At 39.2% G+C, this 21,085-nt stretch overlaps 1 protein-coding gene across 2 annotated transcripts in view; it reads left to right on the forward strand.

Moving 5' to 3' along the window:
- Nucleotides 1-284: 284 nt before the first annotated feature.
- Nucleotides 285-21,085, forward strand: part of PRDM10 (PR/SET domain 10) — a 139,552-nt gene continuing 118,751 nt past the window's right edge. For both annotated transcript variants that reach the window (XM_027835105.1, XM_027835106.1), the window contains exon 1: nt 285-1,030. The gene's annotated coding sequence lies outside the window, so the exon portion shown is untranslated. The remainder of the gene's footprint in view (nt 1,031-21,085) is intronic.

Here is a 21,085-nt window from a genome sequence, read left to right on the forward strand (position 1 = left end):
CTAGAAAGAGGTTAACTTTAAATGAATGGAAGCATTTCCCACCACCAGGAAGGGTATTTTCGTAGAGTAAATGTGATGTGATTCCAAAAGTATGACTCAAAGGATACTAAAGCCTTCTGCTTCCAAATGCCCCTTCTCCCCTCCCCCACTGTAGCCTGAAATTCCACTATTCCCAATTCCTTTCTTAGGATCTTGAGGCTTTAGAGATGGGCACGTGGACGATTTCCAGTCTTTAAAAGTACGAATGAACTTATCAGTCTGGTAAAATATAAGCTCTCAGTGGGCAAAGGCTCCGGTTTTCTTCTTTATAACCACAATCTCAGGGCTTAACACCTAGTAGTCACTTGAATGTTTGCGGAATGCAATGCAATTAATTGCTTTTCTCTCCGGGTCCAATAGGGATTACGGAGCACTCGCGGATAGGGGTGGGGCGAAGGTAAACTTCATCTCTTTCACTGTTTTCGCCGAGAGCGGCCCAGGCCCAGACCACGAGGACAGAAGACTGCAGGGCTAGGTGAGAAGCTGAATTTTCTGTAAGGCCACCTCTCCTGCTAAGGAAACTCTGTCCCGCCCACTGAAGAGAGGCGTGCTCTGATTGGCTCCCGGCGCAAACGAAGCCCTCCACCACCACCCACTCACTCGTGGATTGGTTCTTCTGTTAACCGCAGAGCCCAGAATAAAGAGGCCTTTGGTCATTGGGCTCCCGAATGACTCTTCATTTGGCTTCCTCGCTGATCGAAATTAGGCATCTCAGGAACTTCGCTATGACTATTAAATCCGGGTCTGTCTGTTCAGCCCAGCAGTACCCGTCTCAAGGCCCTTTTGGGGGTTTACACAGTTCAGCCAATCACAAAACACCTATCTCCGGTTGCCAGGCAGAGTATGCTAATGAGCCCCCGCCCGGTCTGCAGCTCCCACTCTGCGGCGGGAAGAACCACCTGGAGGCGGCGGGGGGGTTTGATTTCCATCACCCCTGGGGAGAACGGATCGGGGACCCACCGGCTAGTTGGCTCCCCTCACCCCACATCGTGTAAGTACCCAGGGGACCAAGGGAACGGGCTAACTCGGGGCTCAGAGCACCCTGTAGACAGGGAGGGTGTTCAGCCTCTGCTTAGTCCCACCCAAAATGGCGCCGAGCTCGTTCCGCGTCTCATAGCCCGGCCGGGGCCAACCGACCGCGGACCCGGGTGGGGGGGGATTAATAGTAGGGGGGGAGAAATCCCGGCGGCACCGCCCGATGGTACAGTCCAGCCGGGGCTGGGACGAGGCACCTCACTCGGGGTGGGGGGTCAAACCAACTGCACCTTCTAGGGGGAAAGGGGGTAGGAGCCCCGAAGGATCCCAGCCCTGGGGCGCCGCTCAGCTGGGGCCTGTGGCGCCCCTTCAGCCGTCGCTCTGCTGAATCACACCCTTCCCTTCGGCGACCACCGAGTCCCTGGCTCCTTCCCCGAGCCGCGCGCACCTCTCCTCCCCCTGCCCCGCATTGGTTGGGCCGGGACGGCGGTTGAGCGCCTGGCCCCGATTGAGTTGTGGCGGTTGGGCGGGTGCGCGGCTGGGGCGCGGCTGGGGCGCTGCCGGCGGTGGCTCGGGCCGCTCGGCTCCGCTCTCCCTCAGCGTGGCGAGGCCTCGGGGGGGACGGGGGCGGCGTGGGGGGCGGGAGGCGCTGCCACCCCGCCCGCTCACCCGCCATGGTGGGGCCGGGAGGGCTTCGCTCGGCGGGCGGGCAGGCAGGTGGAGGCGGCGGCTCCCCCATTTTGGCCCTTGTGACGGAGGCCCCGGCCGCGGCTGCGGCCTCACGTCCGCCGCTTGCTGCCATGCCCTAACAGTCTGGCTTCCCGAGGGTGGTAGCTGTTGCCCTGCCGGAGGTTAGGATAGCCCTTAGCGTTCTAGGTAGCGGCTGTGTCGGGGGTGGGGGTAGGGGGGGTTTAGGAGGTGTGTGGCGTGGGGTGGAACGCGGGTCTGGGAGGACGGTGTTTGCTGGAGGCCAGGTTTCTTTTGGGTTTGAAATTCCCTGCAGTGCAAAGTGCAAAGCCGGGAGCGAGCGGCCCTCAAATGCCGCATAGCATTGGTGAATTATTGCTCGTGTAAAGGATGGGTTCTCTCATTCACAGAAGTGTTTGCCATCAATCGGAGGTGGCAGTGCATTAAACAGATCCGGGTCCGTTGCCTCGGACCAGGCAGTGGACAAAGCAGATTGAATCGACGCTGGTCTTGAAACATTTAGACCGCTGGTGTGTTGTGGAATGATTGTGGGATTTGGGGGCTGCTTGCATTTTACTTAATCTTGTGGACATCTCGAGTACCAGTATGTGTATTTTGACCCTAGAATTTTAGTGTAATCTCATTGATCTTCATAGTTTATTAAATGTCATACTTGCCTTACATTTTGGAAGAGCCACATCCTGCAGTCCCATTAAGTCCTTCCCTGTCACCTCAGTTTGACATGATCTCTTGAACTTATCCTGGTCTCCTATTGTATTTAAGGTTTAACTTACTCATTTTGCGTTTAATTTTATATTGTCTTGTGACATCTTTAATGCTTTTGTCTTGAACTATTATTTAAATCTTTTCACATGTTTATGTCTTGTCTAATGAGATATTTAGACTCACAATTATAAGCTCCTGGTTGGGTTTTGAATTTCCTAGGGCACCTACCTACGGGACTACTTTGCTAATCAGCTGTTCAATGAGATGAGTTGATTTAATATTGATACTGGCATTGCTATAAAGCTCCATGAATTGTAAGGATGCTGTGTAAACATTATCTCTTCCCCAGTGCCCCACACAGTGCGCTCTGTTCCTTAAGGTGTTAATAAATGTCGAAATGAACAAAATTTTGTTAAAGTGTTTGTTTTGTAACTCAAACATTCCCTGGCTTTGTGACCTTGGGCAAGTCACTTAACACTTATAAACTTAACACTTCAGCTGTCAGATGGGAATAATACCCTTGCTTATCTTTTACATAATAACAGCATTTTAAGGCAAAGAATTTTGCAAGTATTTTATCTTTTCGACAATTCTGGGAAATAGGTGTTATTATCCCCATTTCACAGATAAGTATACTGAAGCAGACAGATTAATTTGAGTAAGGATCACATAGTTAAGTGTCTGAGGCCAAATTTGAACTAAATTCTTCCTAACTCCAGATCCAGCTAGCCCACTATACATTATACTATCCAGCTGCTTCTGAGCAAAATACTTTGTAAAGTTTAACATGCTGTATACCTATAGATAGAGATCTAAAAATTTGTGTTTTTTAAAGAATTTAATTTTGTGTTTTTTTAAAAATGTTACTACTATCCTAGCTTGACATACTCCTGAGGCTTTATCCACTTTTTGCTTGATTGGTACCTAGGCATTTATTAAGCATTATGCTGCTATTATGGAATGTTATATAAAGTATAGTCCCTATTTTTAAAGAACCTAAAATGTTACCAACTTTTTTAAAAAATAGAGACCGAACAGATCTATAGCATCAGTCAAGATTTTGAAATTCTTAATTGACTGATGATGTATCTTAGCCTCCAACTTATTTGTTACTTAACTTGCTTGGTGTGTTGTTTGTACAACATACAACATTGATTAGTAAAACCTAGAGATATCTCATTGTTTCTGGGGGTGTCAAGAAAGTCTTAAAATTTTATTAAAACAGTGAACTTTACTATTTTAATTCAGTTTAATATAATCATTGTTAGTGGGAATGAAGAAGGGGTTATATGTCAAACATGAGAAGAAATTTGATAGTTATAATTTCCAAAACATTGTGAATTACTGGATTAAAACTTTTTTCCTCCACTCTAGGAGTTTATAATTTAATCAAAGGTGACTCAAGTACTTTAAAGACCTTTTTTTAATCTGATTCCAGTCTACCTTTTCTAGCCAATTTTGCATTGCTGTCCTTTATGAATTGCGAATTTTAGCCAGAAGGACCTACTAGCTATTTCCTGATCGTGATACTACATTCTCCTGCCTTTTTGTATTCATACAGACACTCCTTCATGCTTTCTTTATGTCATCTGGCTCTTCAGAATTTTCTGTTCCTTCAAGGGCCAGGCTCAGGTGCCACCTTCATCATGAAGTCTTCCCTTTTCACCCTCAGTTGAAAGTGAGCTTGCCTTCTGCAAATAGCACTTTAAAAAAGTAGCCTGGACCTTTTTTTTATCCTTTTTCACATTTTACCTTGCATCATGCTAATTGTATATGCTTTATTTGTATTAGATTGTAAGCATTGCCAGGACAGGAACTGAGTCATTTTTGTTATTGTAACTAGTGTCTTGTTAAAGGCATTTAATAAATGTTGAATTGAAACCTGTCAGTATTATAATTGTGATGTTTGAATTGTGCTAGTCATTAAAAAAACAAATGAAATCTGGTGTGCAAGTCCGGCCTATTCCAACTAAGATAAACTTAATATTTCTGACTGTCCCAATGAAGACATCAAATATATTGGGGGTCTGTTAGCTGTTCTCAGGAGACCTTATCGATGCTGATGGAAACTTCCCCTAGGGGCATAATATAGTTGTCTGGTGAATGAGTAAATATCTGGTCTCATCTAGAAGCAGTCAGTGAAATAAATAAAAAGGTTTAGTTTGCAAATATCAAATGTTTAATAGGACTTGGTATTAATGGCACCAACTCAGAATCTTTTCCCTTTCCCAAATTAATTCCTCTCAAATTTTTTATTTTTATTTTTTACTTTTTAAAATTTCTATTAAGGGTATCACCAATCTCACAAAATCACAAAATCTGAGTTGGAAGGGACCTCAGAGATTATCTAGTCCAATCCTTATATGAACCAAAATTTTTCTTCCTTATAGCTGAAATGGTACCATCCAGTCCAACCAATATCCAGGCTGTTGTCAAGTCCTGTTGATTCTAGTTTTGCAACATTTACACTTCTCTGCTGACATTGCCACCATCCTGGTATAGACCCTCATTGCCTCATTCCTGGACTATATCATTAACCTGGTTGGCCTTCCTGATTCTAGTCTTTGCCCACTTCAGCACATCTTCCACTAAGCTATCAAAGTGATCTTCCTAAACTGCGAATCAGACCATGTTCCTTACTATTCAGTAAACTCTAGTGTTTCCCTGTTACCTCCAGGATCAAATATAAAATCCTCTGTTTGGCTTTTAAAGCCTGTCATAACCTGGCTTCTTCTCACCCATTCAGTCATATCTTACTCCTTACGGGACATTCCAGTTATAACAACTCTGCATTTTTGCTTCCTCTCCCTCGTTCCTGGAATTCTCTCCTTCCTCACTTCTGATTCCTGGCTTCTCTGGCTTACTTTGTCTCATCTGAAATCCCTCTTTCAGCAAGAAGCCTTTCTTGGTCCTTAATTTTAGTGCCTTCCTCCTGAGATTATTTTCAATTTATCTTCTATAGATCTTGTTTGTGCATATTTGCATGTTGTCTACTCCTAGATCGTCAGATCCTTAGGCAGGGGCTATTTTTTTGCCTTTCTTTGTCTCTTCAGCACTTGACCTGTTACCTGGCACATAGCTGGCACTTAATAAATACTTGTTGAGTTTACTTTTTGACAACCCTTTGCTTGAAGACCTATTTGAGGAGCAACCCACTGCCTAAATTTTCTTTTTTTTGCAAATTCTACCCATTGCTCAGGGTTATGTATTCTGTCGTTCAGTTGTTTATAGTCCAACTCTTGGCTAAGATACTGGAGTGGTTTGTGGTTTCCTTCTCCAGCTCATTTGCAGATGAAAAAACCCAAAGCAAAGAGGATTGAGTGCTTTGCCCAGGGTCACACAGCTAGTAAGTGTCTTGAGGTCGAATTTGAACTGAGGTCCTCCTGACTCCAGGCCTGACCCTTCATGCACTGAACCACCTAGTTGCCCTATATCCTCTCGAGTCAAGCAAAACAAGTCCTATCCCTCTTTCAACTGTTTAAATACTTGAAAGACAACCATTCAGCCCTCTTCAAGTCTTTTTTTTTCCCCCAGCCTAAACATCCCCAGTTCTTAGTCATCTTTCCTTTCAGACTCACCATCAGTATATACAATTAATCACCAGGTTATTGTAGGTAGAATTTTCCTTAGCTCTTCTGTTTTTTACATTTTAACTGGTAGGACCTGAACTTCTCCAGTAGCCTCCTATCCCAACTTGGTGTTCTGGTCTCCTGGCACTTCTTTCCCTTCCATCCGTCATATACAACGTTACCAAGGCAATTTTCTTAAAACTATATGTCATACCACTTAACCTGCTTGAAATTTACCATTTTTTATAAAACTGTTTCTTAGTCTGACATCCATTTTGACCCCATTCTACCTGTGCAGTCTAATCCCATTTCCATATGGTAACCCTTTTTTCTAATGAAACCAATTTTCCCTGAAAATACTTTTCCCTTTCTTAGTGATTTTGCTTACATTATACTTTTACCTAGTCATCCTGTTACAACTCCCCTATCCCTTCTCTCCATTTTTATCAAAGCCCCTGCTTTTTCTTTGAATCTTCCTTGACTGCCCTACTTATAAATATTTCTTTGGAACTTACTGTCTGTGCCATTATATGACATTTATATACTGTCTTGTAGTATTAGTAATATTATTATTCTTAGTGTACATGTTATCTTCTTGGATAACAGGCAGGAACTGTTGTTTTATTGCTTTGGATCTCCATTTTCCCTAATAGAGTCTTGCAAACAATATGGACATATTCATTAGTTCAGGTGAGTGGAAAGGAGGGCCTAAGCACTAGGTTGGTGGCAACGGCAATAGAAGAAATTTACAGAAAAATATTATTTTTTTCTAAAATGGATTTAATAGGACTTGGCAATTGACTGAATTTGACAGGTAAGGGAGAGGAAAGAGTCAAAGGTAACCTTGAAGTATACATAATACATATATGTGCCATATATACATATACACATGTATGCACACATTCTAATGTATATACTGATGCTGTTGATAGCACAGTGTTTGATAAATTGTTAACAGTGCTTGCTTATATAACAGATAAGTTATCCAAAGCACCTTGAACTATTTCAAAAAGGTTAAAAACAATTTAACATGAACAAATAGCAATTACTTAGAAAAAGTACCCAGAGGTAGTAGCATTTGTTCACTGACAAAAGGTGTCTGAATAACTGCCCGTGTTCTAATTCATGTTTATTACCCTAGGTAGGAAATAACTGCTTACTTTTAAAAATAGCACTTTACGATTTACAAAGTAGTTTTCTCATAAATAACACTTTTTTAAAGTAGGTAGTGAAAGTATTACTATCCTTATTTTCTCTAGGAGAAAAGTGAGGCCCATAAATGTAAAAGTGGCTACCCTAGAGTAAGAAGCATTTTATTATGGAAAAAGTGGTGTGGTAGAATGGTATGGCAAGGAATATTGATAAAAGTTTATGATCTTTGGAGTTGGGACGAGAAGACCTAAATTCATGTCCCTGCTTCTCCATTAGCCATGCGATACCAGGATTTTTATCTATGCATGTTTAATGATTCAAAAAAGGCTATTTTTCTATGTGTTGTTTAGATAAGCATTGTAGATAAAAATTCCAGTAAGTACATTGAATTATTATGTGAAGTATATAAAGTTTCTAGTACTTTCTGAATAAGGAATCTTTGACTTTTGAGTAGGAAATGAGGAATCTTAGGGTTTAGCCTGCAAAAGATTATAAATGAGTGATAAATTTAAGATACACTATGTTAATTATAGCATGACATTTTTATTTTTGCTTTAAACATTTTTTAGAGGAATTTCATTTCGCATCTTACGGTATATACAACCCTGTTGGCATTAAAAAGACTTTTGCTTTAAGGAGAAGTTTGCTGATCACATACACATGTGGACAGGCTCTATTTGCATCTACATGCAAACCATAGTCTGGACAATAGCCATTCTTCAACCATTTGGTATTTCTTGTGTGGCTGGTTAATCCAAACTGTTTTGAGTGGTTATAGATCTCATCTCAGAGGCTTTACAGTATTTCTGGGTTTGATGCAGCCAACACAATGTCATTCACAAATGGGCATCTGGAGGACCTCACTGTCTGTAGACAACAATCTCACTTTGTCTTGGACTCCGTACTGGATTTTTTGCTTGACAGTGAGATACTCACTTTTATTCAGCATATGGATATGAGTCATGAAACTCTTTAGTTTCTGAAGAACTGAAAATGAGACAACAGTGGAGAGCTGCTTTGGGGACATAAACAAGGAATTATGTAACACAAACAAGGAATTATGAAGAAAAACCCTAGAGTAAAAGATGCAGTCAAGAAATGTTTGAAGGGAAAAAGATGAGTTGTGTTTATGTGATGAGAGGGGTAGCTGATGGACGGACTTTTTTTTTTTTTGGTGAGACAGTGGGGTGAAGTGACTTGCCCAGGGACATACAGCTGGTAAGTGTCAAGTATCTGAGGTCAAATTTGAACTTAGATCTTCCTGAATTCAGGACTGGTGCTCTATCCACTGAGCCATCTAGCTGCCCAAGCCTATATATTCTACTGGTGTTTATGTTAAGAGAACAAGGAAACTCTTCTAGCCCATTTGATTGACTTGCCTGTAGTAAAATTTGTGGTAGCAAATGGACTAGAATTACATAGATGAATGATGATGGCTGGGTTGAGATTTTGCATCTTTGAAGGGAATATAATGATATAGTTTCATTTCAACATTTTAAGTATGAGCTACACATTTATATATATAGCTATCATTAGAATAATGGAGTGTAGGGACAACTAGAGATAGAGCACCAGCCCTGAAGTCAGGCAGACCTGAGTTCAGATCCGGCCTCAGACCAAACAGTTGACACTTCTAGCTATGTGACCCTGGGCAAGTCACTTAACCCCAATTGCCTTAAAAAAAATGGAATATGAATATTATTTAGATTATTTTGGCTGTTAAATGTTTAGTAGATATGAAATATTCCAATATATTTCCTAAAGGTCCTCCTTGGAATCAATCCCTGTAATCCTACTTCCTGATATTTTATCCTTCTTATTATAAATGCATTTCCTATAACCACCTCATTGTGATTTGTGGCAGTGTCAGATTCATTGGGTTTCATTAACCAATGTCCAGGGCTTAGCTTACATCCTCTTGGAGATGTGTTTCTTTCCTTCTATGGTTGTAAACAAAGAAACTTTGCTTAACTGAAAGCCATTATTTGTTTGAGGAAATATAGCCCTATACATGACTTTTGGTTTTTCTGTTTTAAAAAATTATTTGATAACGTCTATAGCAGGGATGGGGAACCTTCGGCCTAGAGGCCACATGTGGCCTTTAGGTACTTGGGTGCGGCCTTTTGACTGAGTCCAAGCTTTGCAGAACAAATCCTTTTATTAAGGGGATTTGTTCTGCAGAGTTAGGATTCAGTCAAAGGGCCATATTGGAGGACTTAGGGGGCCACATGTTGACTCCAGGCCATAGGTTCCCCACCCCAGTTTACAGTTTTCAGTGTATAAAATGGAAATTAGAGCTTTGATCATATCTTTTTAAAAAGGTGTTGAGAGCTGCCTTTTTTGTTGTTGTTGTTATTGCCATAGTACTTGGCTGTTCAACTAAATTTACAAACAAGTTAGTTCAGATTGCTAGAAATGGGTATTTGTCTAATTAGGCAGTTACCACATAGATATGGCAGAGTTTTTTTTTTTTCAGTGAGGCAGTCAGGGTTAAGTGACTTGCCCAAGGTCACACAGCTAGTACACGTCAAGTGTTTGGTCTGAGGCTGGATTGGAACTCGGGTCCTCCTGACTTCAGGGCTGGTGCTCTATCTACTGCGCCACCTAGCTGCCCCGGCAGAGTTTTCTAAAACAAAAATTGATCCCACTGTTCTGCCTCCTCCATATTAGGAAAATACCAATTTATTGTAAAAAATGTCATTATTAAAACAGTTATAATACAATTTTTTTTTACCTTAAGGGAAGGGATAGGAGGAAAATAATAAAGATTAAATGAACTTGCACATAAATTCACTATCAGTTTATCAGTTTGAATCATTATCATGTTTCAAACTATTTGAACAAAGGAAGATTTTTAGGAGTCTAGATGAGGTGACACAGATGTCCCACAATTCTTCCTTTTATATCAAAATGAGTATTAAATTGTGAAAATTGTTCTCCAGAATTATTTCCTCTTTAAGAGAATCTTGTGTTATAAAAGTTCAAAACATACTTCTACTTGTTGGGGAAACAGTTCACTAGTTAAGATTGTCACTTAAATTATAGCAGAGATTGTACAACTTGAGCTTATATGACTCATAGATGTAAATTATAACACTAAACTACATTCATGTAGCACCTTAAGGCTTTTATAAAGGTCTGCAGAAGATTAGTAGCTCACAGATTGTCTTAACCTCCCTGAGTCCATGATCCTCAGTATGGCAAACTTCATGGCATCACGATGCCTCTTAAAAGTGGATTGTTGCATTTTTATTTTAATACTTTAAAGTTTATAAAATATTTTCTTCAGTAGCCTTGAGAGCTATGTAGTACATATGTTATGTTCATCCTCATTTTATAAGTGTGAAAACTGAGGGTCGGAACTACTTTGAAACAAGTTCTGTGAGACTTGGGAGCCCAAATGGTCATTGAGAGACATTTAGACACGGTGATTAATTTAGCTCTATAAGGGAAGGGATCCAGTCTTAATCTATGCTTAGATTTCTCCCAGTGCCTAATACTGTGCTTTGCACATAGTAGTGGTTTACTAAATGTTTGTTGAATTGAATTATATGGCCACAGATTGAACTCTTAATCCCTGTCAACTTTCTGATATTTCCCTAGGAGCAGTCCCTCTTTCTCTCTTGTGTCTCCTTGACAAAATATAAGGTTTTCATTGCACCACTGATGAGGCCTCTGTTCTTTTGTTTAAAAATGTTGCTGAGTTTTTGAGGATTAAAATTATATCCAGTCCCTCAGACTCCCAATCTAGGAGTTATCCTGGATTCCTCGCTATCTTTCACTCCCCTGTATCCAATCTGTTACCAAGACCTGTTGATTTCACCTTTGCAACATCTCTCTCAGGGGCCTCCTTTTCTCTTCTGACACTGCCACTACTCTGGTGTAGGCCCTCATCACCTCATGCCTAGATTACTGCAATAGTTGGATCTTGGGTCTACCTGCCTAAGTCCCTACCCACTCCAATCCATCCTCCAGCCATTGAAGTGATTTTCCTAAAATGCAAATCTAATCATGTCACTTCCCTACTCAATAAACTCCAGTGGCTTCCTATTGCCTTCAGGATTAAATACAAAATCGTCCAGTTGGTGTTCAAAGCCTTTCATAAACTAGCCCTCCCTCTTACCTTTCCAGTCTTCTTAACTTATACCTTACTCCCCAGGACATATTCTTTGAACCAGTGATATGAATTTCCTGGTTGTTCCATGAGTAAGACACTCTACCTCATGGCTCCAGGCTCTGGCTGTCCTCCATTCCTGGAATGTTCTCCTTCCCCCATCTCTGCCTGCTGGCTTTCCTAGCTTCCAAGTCCCAACTAAAATCTGATTTTCATCTTAATTCTAGTGCCTTTCCTCTCAATTATTTGCTATTATCCTGCATATAACTTGTTTGTACATATTTGTTTGCTTGTCTGTTAGATTGTGATCCTCACATGCAGGGACTGCCTTTTGCCTCTTTTTCTGCTCTTTCATCCAGTGACATTGGCCTCCTAGCTGTTCCACAGATAAGATACTCCAAACCACTACCCAGGTATTTCTTATACCATGTGATACCTTAGATCTTTTAAACTGGGCTTTCCCCTTTTGTTTACTGTTTTATTTGGGTGCCCTTTCAGGACACAGTAGAAGGGAGGAAAAGAAAAAAAATCTTCCCAGGATGATGGTGAGAGAGAGAATGATAGAATATGAAAGACAAAAATGGAGGGAGGGAAGCAGGCGAAGAGAAAGAGACAGAGACAGACAGAGAGAGAAGAAAGTCCCGATAGTGGGGACAATCCAAAAATTCCAGAACTGTGAAGGAAGGTCCTTGATGCTTCTTGTCCAGGAAGATGCACACTCAAGTTATGGAAGATCTAAGTCATTTTCTCAGTCACTGATTAAGTGCTGCCTCCAGGGCTGAAGGATTCCTGGCGTTAAGCTGAGAAGTTAATCGACATCATGGGGGACTTATTACCAAACTTCACTTTGGGGATGGTTTCTCAGTCTGCTGTAGAGGTGGTTTGTGAAATGAAAACAAAATGTTGAAAGATCACCTGGTGTCTCTGGATTATATGTTTGTGTTTTGATGTTCCCTGCATTGTTACTTTAGGACCTTTGGATTTCTTTGACTTTGTTTTAAAGAAGTGAAATCTCTGAGAACACTAAATGAAATAATCCTATTCTAAGAAAAAAAAATAAGACACTGCTTTGCTTCTGAGCACTCTCTTTGGCTGTCCCCAATTTCTGGAATGTTCTTCCTCTGCTCCAACTATTGACCACCTTGGCTTCCTTTATGTTCTAACTAAAATCTCACCTCTACAGGAAGTCTTCCCTAACCCTTCTTTTTTTAAGAAAAAATTTTTTTATTTAATTTAATTTTTTGTTACATTTAAAGGTCTTAACTGTCTCCTTCCTTCCCTCCTACACCTCCCCCCCAATAGAGAAGGCCATCATTTCACATACAAACACATATATAAAACCATACTATACGTACCTGTTTATTAGTTCTTTTGCCGGAGGTGGGTAGTATCTTCCTTCATAGGTCCTTTGTAGTTGATTTGAGTATTTATAATACTCAGAATAACTTAGTTGTTCACAGTTGTTCTTCCTGAACAATGTTGCTGTTACTATATACGACGTTTTCTTGGTTTTACTCATTTCACTCTTTGTTATTTCATACAAGTCTTTCCATGTTTTTCTAAAATCAACCAGCTCCTAACCCCTCTTAATTCCAGTGCCTTCACTCAATTATTTACTATTTGTCTTGTATATGACTTGCTTTGTATATATTTGTTTGCATGTTGTTTCTCTCCCATTGTTGTTTGTCCTTTGTTCTGAAAGAAGACCATGACATTAGAGAGGTGATACCATGACATGCAAGTGAATTGGATGTAAGTGAGGGAGGGCTATGCAAAGTCACCAGCCTCACTTTTTCCTCTGGAGCCATCTGGGTCCAGTGGTGAGATATAGATCAGGAGGACTGGAGATACCCTGGGTGCAGTGGGAGACCATGGCTTTTTTAAGCTAAGGCCTTTAATAGGTCTGTTTGATTGAGACAGTGCCCATTCAATGATTAAGGCTAGGTAAGAATATTGCTGTTACTGTAGACAACATTTTCTTGGTTCTACTCATTTCACTCTTCATTATTTCATATAAGTCTTTCCGTGTTTCTCTAAAATCAGCCAGCTCCTAGCCCTTCTTAATTCCAGTGCCTTCCCTCTCAATTATTTCCTATTTATTGTGTATATAGCTTGCTTTGTATATATTTGTTTGCATGTTGTTTCTCCCCCATTAGATTTGTAGTAAACTCCTTGAGGGCAGGAACTGTCTTTTGCCTTTGTTTGTATCCCTGTCCTTAACGGATTGCTTGGAACATTGTAGGTACTTAATAAATGTTTATTGATTGATTGATTATGGGCTCAGGTATGATTCCTCTGATTACTTTTTTTTTCCCTAGGTAAAATAAAATCTACTTATATTAGTTTAAAAAAATAATTTATTTTTAGTTTTCAACATTCACTTCCATAAGATTTTGAATTTTAAATTTTCTCCCCCTCCCTCCCCTCCTCTCTTTCTAAGATGGTGTGCAATCTGATATAGACTCTACACATACAATCTTATTAAACATATTTTCACATCAGTCATGTTCTAAGGAAGAATTAGAACCAATAGGAGGAACCACAAGAAGGAAGAAACAAAACAGAAGGAAAAAAAAGAGCAAATAGTATGCTTCAATCTTCATTCAGACTACAGCTCTGGATGTGGACAGCATTTTTCATCACGAGTCTTTTGGAGATGTCTTAGATCCTTGAATTGCTGAGAAGAGCTAAGTCTATCAAAGTTAGTCATCACACAGTGTAGCTGTTACTGTGTACAGTGTTCTCCTGGTTCTGCTCATTTCACTCAGTATCAGTTCATATAAGTCTTTCCAGGTTTTCCTGAAGTCGGCCTGCTCATCATTTCTTATAGCACAGTAGTATTCCATTACATTCATATACCACAACTTGTTCAGCCATTCGCCATTTGATGGGCATCCCATCAATTTCCAATTCTTTGCCACACAGAAAGAGCTGCTATAAATATTTTTGTACATTTGAGTCCTTTCCCCATTTTTATGATCTCTTTGGAGTACAGCCCTAGAAGTGATCTTGCTGGGTCAAAGGGTGTGCACATTTTTATAGCCCTTTGGGCATAGTTCCAAATTGTTCTCTGGAATGGTCGGATCAGTTCACAACTCCGCCAACAATGCATTAGTGTTCCAATTTTTCCACACCTTCTCCAACATTTGTCATTTTCCTGTTTCATTTAGAGCATTTTTTCATATGACTATAGATAGCTTTAATTTCTTTTTCTGCCTGTTCATGTCCTTTGACCATTTATCAATTGGGGAATGACTTGTATTCTTATAAATTTCACTTAATTCTCTATGTATTTTAGAAATGAGGCCTTTATCAGGGATACTGGTTATAAAATTTTTTTTCCCAGTTTCTGCTTCCCTCCTAATCTTGGTTAGATTTTTTTTTTTAAAGCCAGATTGCTTGAGTGGTTTTTGTTGTGGAGACCACGAAATCAGCCATATTTTGTTGTTTTTTAGGTGAGTCCTTAGGTGGAAACACTATCCAAAGAGAGTCCCTAGGATTGAACCTTTTCAGAGTTGGCCCAGATCATCTGTAATAAGTTATTGATTATGCTTACAAATGGTTGAAAAGGAAATGGAGAGAATGCTGATTAATTTATGGGAATTCCTCATCAGTAATTGGAAATATAACCTATTTTGCAGTCTCCAAATTGCAAAGGTAGATTTAGATGATAAACTCCTTGAGGGTAGGGTCTGTCTTTTTGCCTTTTTCTGTATCCCCAGTGCTTGACACATGTAGACACTTAATAAGTGTTTAATTACTCTAAACTTGTAGGAAGTACCTAATTGCTTGTTTCTCAAAACAAAGGAAATGCTAAAGTTAGTTCTGTGAAGTGATTGTAGTACCTTGACTTTATAGAGCCCTTTACAGTTTATTAGAGGCTTTCATTTTGAGGAATCTAATTTGATTCTTACTAAGTCCTTTAGGGTAGCATTATCTCCATTTGACAGACTGAAGCTTAGAAAGTAGGTTTTTCTCACCCCCATTAATATCCAGAGTGTTCAGATACAACATGAAATAGTTGGAGACAAATGTGAGAGCGGCTGGAGTGAAGGACAATTACAAGAGAGATTATTTTGGAGATCTGGGAGAAGATATGGAACTTTGGCCTGGGACATGGCTTGTGCTGTAGTATCTACTGGATTTATCTTATACTAAAGTTTCCTTATGATACATTGCAGTTTACATATAGAAACCCGTATTTCAAGGAGATGCAAGCTACACTGAAGCATGTTTAAATTGAAATTTCATTTGTATCTGGCTTCCTTCTGCCTAAGAAATCCCTGTCATTCTTTAAGTACCTTTTCCCCCCCTTATGTCTAGCAGTAGCTATGAATCATGGAATATTGCAATTTCCAAGAGGAAAACCTCCCAGTGGAGGTTCACACTAAGGACAGTGGAGAGGTGTCTGATGGGTCAAAACAGCTGTAGCATATTGCCAGAGGGTAATTGCTTACAAAAAATCAGTGTTTAAAATATCATCAAATACATGTATTCCTGGAAAAGGAGAAGATGGAGCAGTCAGTCACCTGAGGGATGACAAATAGCTTGCATGATGTATTGGCACCCAAGTAATGTCAGGAGACCTAAAAGAAGGCATTCTGTAGCTGTTAGGTAGATCTAGGGTAGAGGATTTTTGGGGAAGACATGTACAACAGTTGTACAGGATTAAAAAGTATGGATTGGTTGAGAGTTGAATTTTTGAAGGGAGCACTCATATTGGTGAGATTTCAGTTCCATTGGAGTATTGAAATAAACCATAGAGGGACTTACCTATTAGTTTTATCACATGAATGGGGTGGAATTTTTTAATTTGTCAACTATCTTGATAGCAATCTCTTTAGGTATTCATCTCTCCTGGTTGAAGATTCTTTTATCTGCTATGGAAAAATAACATATTGTGTTTGCTATTTGTTTTAACTTAAAAAACAACAGATGGATTGTGTATAAATTCTCATGTCAGCAAGTATTAATTAAATGCCTGTCATCTTCTAGGTAGTCTGCTGGGCTATCTGGGAATTCAAAGACAAAAACGAAATATTCTTTCTTCTTAAAGAGTCTACATTCTGTTGGAGGGGGAACATTAAGTACTCAGACAAGTTAAATATAGAATGTATGGAAAATTAATTTTTTGGAGGGGAAGAGTAGAGAACACATAACTGGGGGCTTCATGAAAGCTCTCAAACAGAAGCATGGCACTTGATCTGACCCACTGAAGGAAGCTCAGTCTTCTAAGAGGTGAGGTGAGGAGAGCATTGAATTTATAATTCAGTGAATTTGCAATGAAATTGCATTGTAAGTCAGGTCCTCCCTCAAAAAGTCAGTTAACTAACATTGTTGGAAGGCTAATTTTGAAAATAATTGAGGAAATGAAAGAATATTTAAGTCTAAAACAGGGATCTTTAAAACATTTTGATACTTGTTCTTAAATATAATTGGTTTTCCTTGTAATGCTACATGTTTTGTCTTATGCATTTAAAAAATTATACTGGCTTCACTAGACTGCCAAATGGGCTATAGCATACCAAAAACGTTAAGAAGCTCTGGTCCAGCACACAGTACCTGGCACATAGTAGCTGCTTAGTAAATATTGATTGATTGGTTTAAAGAAAGTGAGAAAAAGGAAATAAGAATACCATTGATAAAAATTGTTTTGTGTATTCATAGACTCTTCCAACTTAAAGGGACTTAGAACTTACGCATCTGTAACCCTCATTTTACAAATCAAAAAACTGAGGCCTAGATAGGTAAAGTGATTTGCCCTAAGATCCAGAACTAGTAAGATAGAGATAGTAGGACTTAAATCTACTCACACTTACACTAGTGTTTTTTCCATCACATTGAACTATTTGTTGTACTATATACATAAAACATATTCCCTTAGGCTGTGCAATACTGTTTGGAGAAACTTAAAAAAATAAAAAAAAGTAGATTATAGATTTACTGGTGTTAAGGTCACAAGAGCCTTATTCTGTGCTGATTGAATATTGCAATAGAAGATGAATTTCTTAGCCACGAGGCCTTTGCCCTTTGTGGATGGTTTAAAACCCTTGTAATTTGACTTTCACATATGTTCTGTTTAAACAATAATAGAGGTAATAGCCTTGGGTGCTGATTTCATATCATTCAAGCTTATTCCCTTTGGCTCCAAAGTAATGAAAATAGTAAAAAAAAAAAAGTTCATTTTAACTCATATAAATGAATAGGATAGTAATGATAAAGGGGGATTGTAGAATGGAATGGTACTTGAAGAGAGAAGGAAAGGAAAGTTTAGGCCAAGATAATATTACCTACTATAGTAGGGGTCCAGCCTAGAAGATAATTAGGTATAATCCTATATTTTGTACTGTTTGCTATGTATCTCCATCTAGATGTCAGTCTTCTACCTCAAAGTCAACTTGTTTGAAACTGTGTACATCTATCTCTGTCTTCCTCCTGCCTCCTTGTCCCCATTAATACAAAAACAAATCTTCTTAATAATAGTAGATAGCATTTATATGGTACTTTAAGGTTTGCAAGGTGCTTTACATGTCATTTGATCCTACAAAAGCCTTGTGAGGTAGGGGTTAGTATCGTTATTATTGTAAAATCTGTAAGGATGAGTAAACTGAGCCTGAGGGAGGTTAAATGTTTTGCCCAGGGTCATGTAACTATAAGTATCTGGAGTGGGATGTAACTCAGATCTTCTTGACTTCCAAGTTCAATACTCTGTCCACTGTGCTCTCCTACTGCCTTCTAGTTTTTCTTATTGCCACTTATAGAACTGCCATTTACCTTATTATTGACGTTTGAAACCATATTTGAGTACATTTTATCTGTATTTTATAGTTTAAAAGCTGGGCGGTAAAGTGACAGTAGAAAAGAACAAATAGAACTTGTCTTGGGTCTGCTCTTTTTAAGGTAAGTGAAGGCAGGCACTTTGGATGTCTGGGTGTTGCCGAGGGGCAAGTCCTCTATAGAGAGTCCCTTTTAATTGACAGACTTCAAACCCTTATCTGCATAGAAAAAATGGTAAGAATTTTTGTTCATTCTAGAGCCCTGGGTAAGAGATGGAGAAAGGTTAAGAAGAAAAAGAGGGAAAAAAAACCAAACCTTAGACCCTCATAAGCACAGGGGAAACAATCAATGGCTCTTGAGTCGAATTTAACGTGTGTCGTTTTTCATAACTCACCTATCTCTAGTCCTTCACCTCTGGTTTCCAGTAGGCCCATGGATAATGTTCAGCATTTTGTTGGCTTTCCTGGAAGCATATTGGGCTACTGTCTTTAGGAAATATCCTACATTTGTTTCAGTATCCTTTTACTGGGTTCCTATGACTCCAGACAACAGTGAAGCTCATCTCCCACTTTTATGCCTGTTCAAACATCTTCACAAGATCTCCATGGAGAGTTCACCTATAGGCATGGCATTTTAGTACCCAGAAGAGTTTGTCATTCTTAAATGGAGATTTTGTTTTTTGCTTCTTCTTACAAAGCTATTAAATAAAACTGATTTATAGTAATCTTCACAGGACCCTGTTGTTATCCTTCTTTATCCCTTTGTTTCCTTAAAAGTTCCCTATTCATACAAAATATCTCTCAAAGCCCATGGTTTGGATGAAAAATTAAAAAAAAACCAAACAAAATGGTGGTATAGAAGTTCGTAAAAAGACTTTTGAAAGTCTAAACGAATTGTCTCCCAATTTCTCTTTATTCACATGCTTATTTACTCTTAAGAAATACTAGTTCTTTAGAAAGAATTTCCCATAATAGAAACCATATTACTTTCCCATAGTAACTTTTAAATTGCTCAAGTGTCATGTTATCCTATATTTCTCTTCTCCTTCAGACTTCTTGTTGAATTAACTAAGAGAGATAAAATAGTATAAACAAACAAGTAATAGTTTAGAAGTTCAGGAAGGACCTGGGTTTGACTCAAATTGTGTTATTTGGGAAAACTCTGAGCTTAAGGTGTTTTTTTGAAAGGAATAGTGGCACCTTCGCTAGTCCCCTCAGAGGAAATAAGATTGGGCAGTAAGCACCGTGTGGACTATGAAATAGTATAGTTAAGAGGATTGGGAACTGTTTGAACAGCTGAACCCAGAGAGTGGCGATTAGCAGATTAATTTTGAGACTTTGGGAAAGATGGAAATATGGTAGTCATGACTAAGTCCAGATTTCTTGTGCCAGCTCAAAATAATGACAAATGAGCCAAAATAAAATAAAAGAATAATGACAGAGAAAAGAAAGGAAAGGAAAGAAACTTATACAGAAAAAATAAAAGATATCTGAAGAACTGAGAAAACCAAAAAATGATTTAATAAAATGAACAAGTACTATGAGGTTAAAGGAATTCATGGAGAAAGCACTAGAAGGAAGAAACAAGATTGTCACTGACACCTCTGGAAGAGAATAGACCAAACATAAGAACCTCTAGAATGATTTACAGTTGCAGTAAAACACGAAAAGGAAGGTGTCATATTGATAATATTTGAAATGAGTTTGTTGAAGGAAGAAATGAAGAAGATGAACATGGATAAGAATTTACAAAGCTGGAAAGACACTGGAAAATGTCAATGAAGCAGTGGTCTATCTTAGGGAATACGTTTGTAGCTACTTGTGACAAAATCAATTCAAAAAGCATTTACTAAAGGGACTCCTATGTGCCAGGCACTGTGCTAAGTGCTGGAGACACAAAGTAAGACAGTGTGCCTTCAAGGGGGCTCACATTTTAATGGAAGATTAATATTGATAAACTTAACCCTTCTCAGCAATGCAAGGATCTAAGACATCTCCAAAGGCCTCATAAAGGAAAATGCTATTCACAAAGAAGAAAGAACTAGAGTTTGAATGCAAATTGAAGCATACTATTGGCTATTTTTTTTCTTCTTCTGTTGTGTTTAGTTTCCTCTTTCTGGTGGTTCCTCCTATTGGTTCTAATTCTTCCTTACAACATGACTAATGTGAAAATATGTTTAATAGGAATGTATATTATAGCCTATATCAGATTGTGTGCCCTCTTAGGGAGGGAGGTGGGGAGGGAGAGGGAGAAAAATTTAAAACTCAAAAGCCTATGGAAGTAATTGTTGATAATTCAAAATAAATTAATTAAAGTCTGATGGCCAAGATACATAAAGAATTGTCATAAACTATAGTTGTGAGAGCATTTTTTCAAGACATGAGTTCAAAGGATTTGAACAACTAGCTCTGAAAAGAAGTGTAAGAAATGCAAACTTACCAACTATCTATATGTTCCAAATTGGCAATCCCATTCTATCCCCTCTCCTCCAACAGTTTTCTCCTCTGTTATCCCCGCTCCATCTCCATTGCTTATCTTCAGTCTTTCCCTGTCACCTGGCTCCTTCCCTACTGCCTAAAAACATGCACATTTCTCCTTCATCCTCAAAAACCCCCCATTTGATCTTTCCATCCCTGATAACTATATCCCTTCTGCCCTTTATGGTTAAACTCCTTAAGAAAGCTCTCTACAATAAGTGCCCCCTTTTCCTCTCCTTTCACTCTTATTAACCCCTTATAATCTAGTTTCCTACTTCATCCTTCTGCTGAAACTGCTTTCTGAAGTTACCAGTGATCTCTTCATTGTCAAATCCAATGACCTTTTCTCAATCCTCATTCTTCTTCTTTATCTTATTTTATTTTATTTTTTTTTAAGTGAGGCAATTGAGGGTTAAGTGACTTGCCCAGAGTCACACAGCTAGGAAGTATTATGTGTCTGAGGCCAGATTTGAACTCAGGTCCTCCTGACTCCAGGGCCAGTTCTCTATCCACTGCCCCACCTAGCTGCCCCCAATCCTCATTCTTCTTGACTTTTGATGCTATTGGAC

This window comes from Vombatus ursinus, unplaced genomic scaffold, assembly GCF_900497805.2.
Source record: "Vombatus ursinus unplaced genomic scaffold, bare-nosed wombat genome assembly UNPS02014813.1, whole genome shotgun sequence".
Classification (NCBI taxonomy): Eukaryota; Metazoa; Chordata; class Mammalia; order Diprotodontia; family Vombatidae; genus Vombatus; species Vombatus ursinus.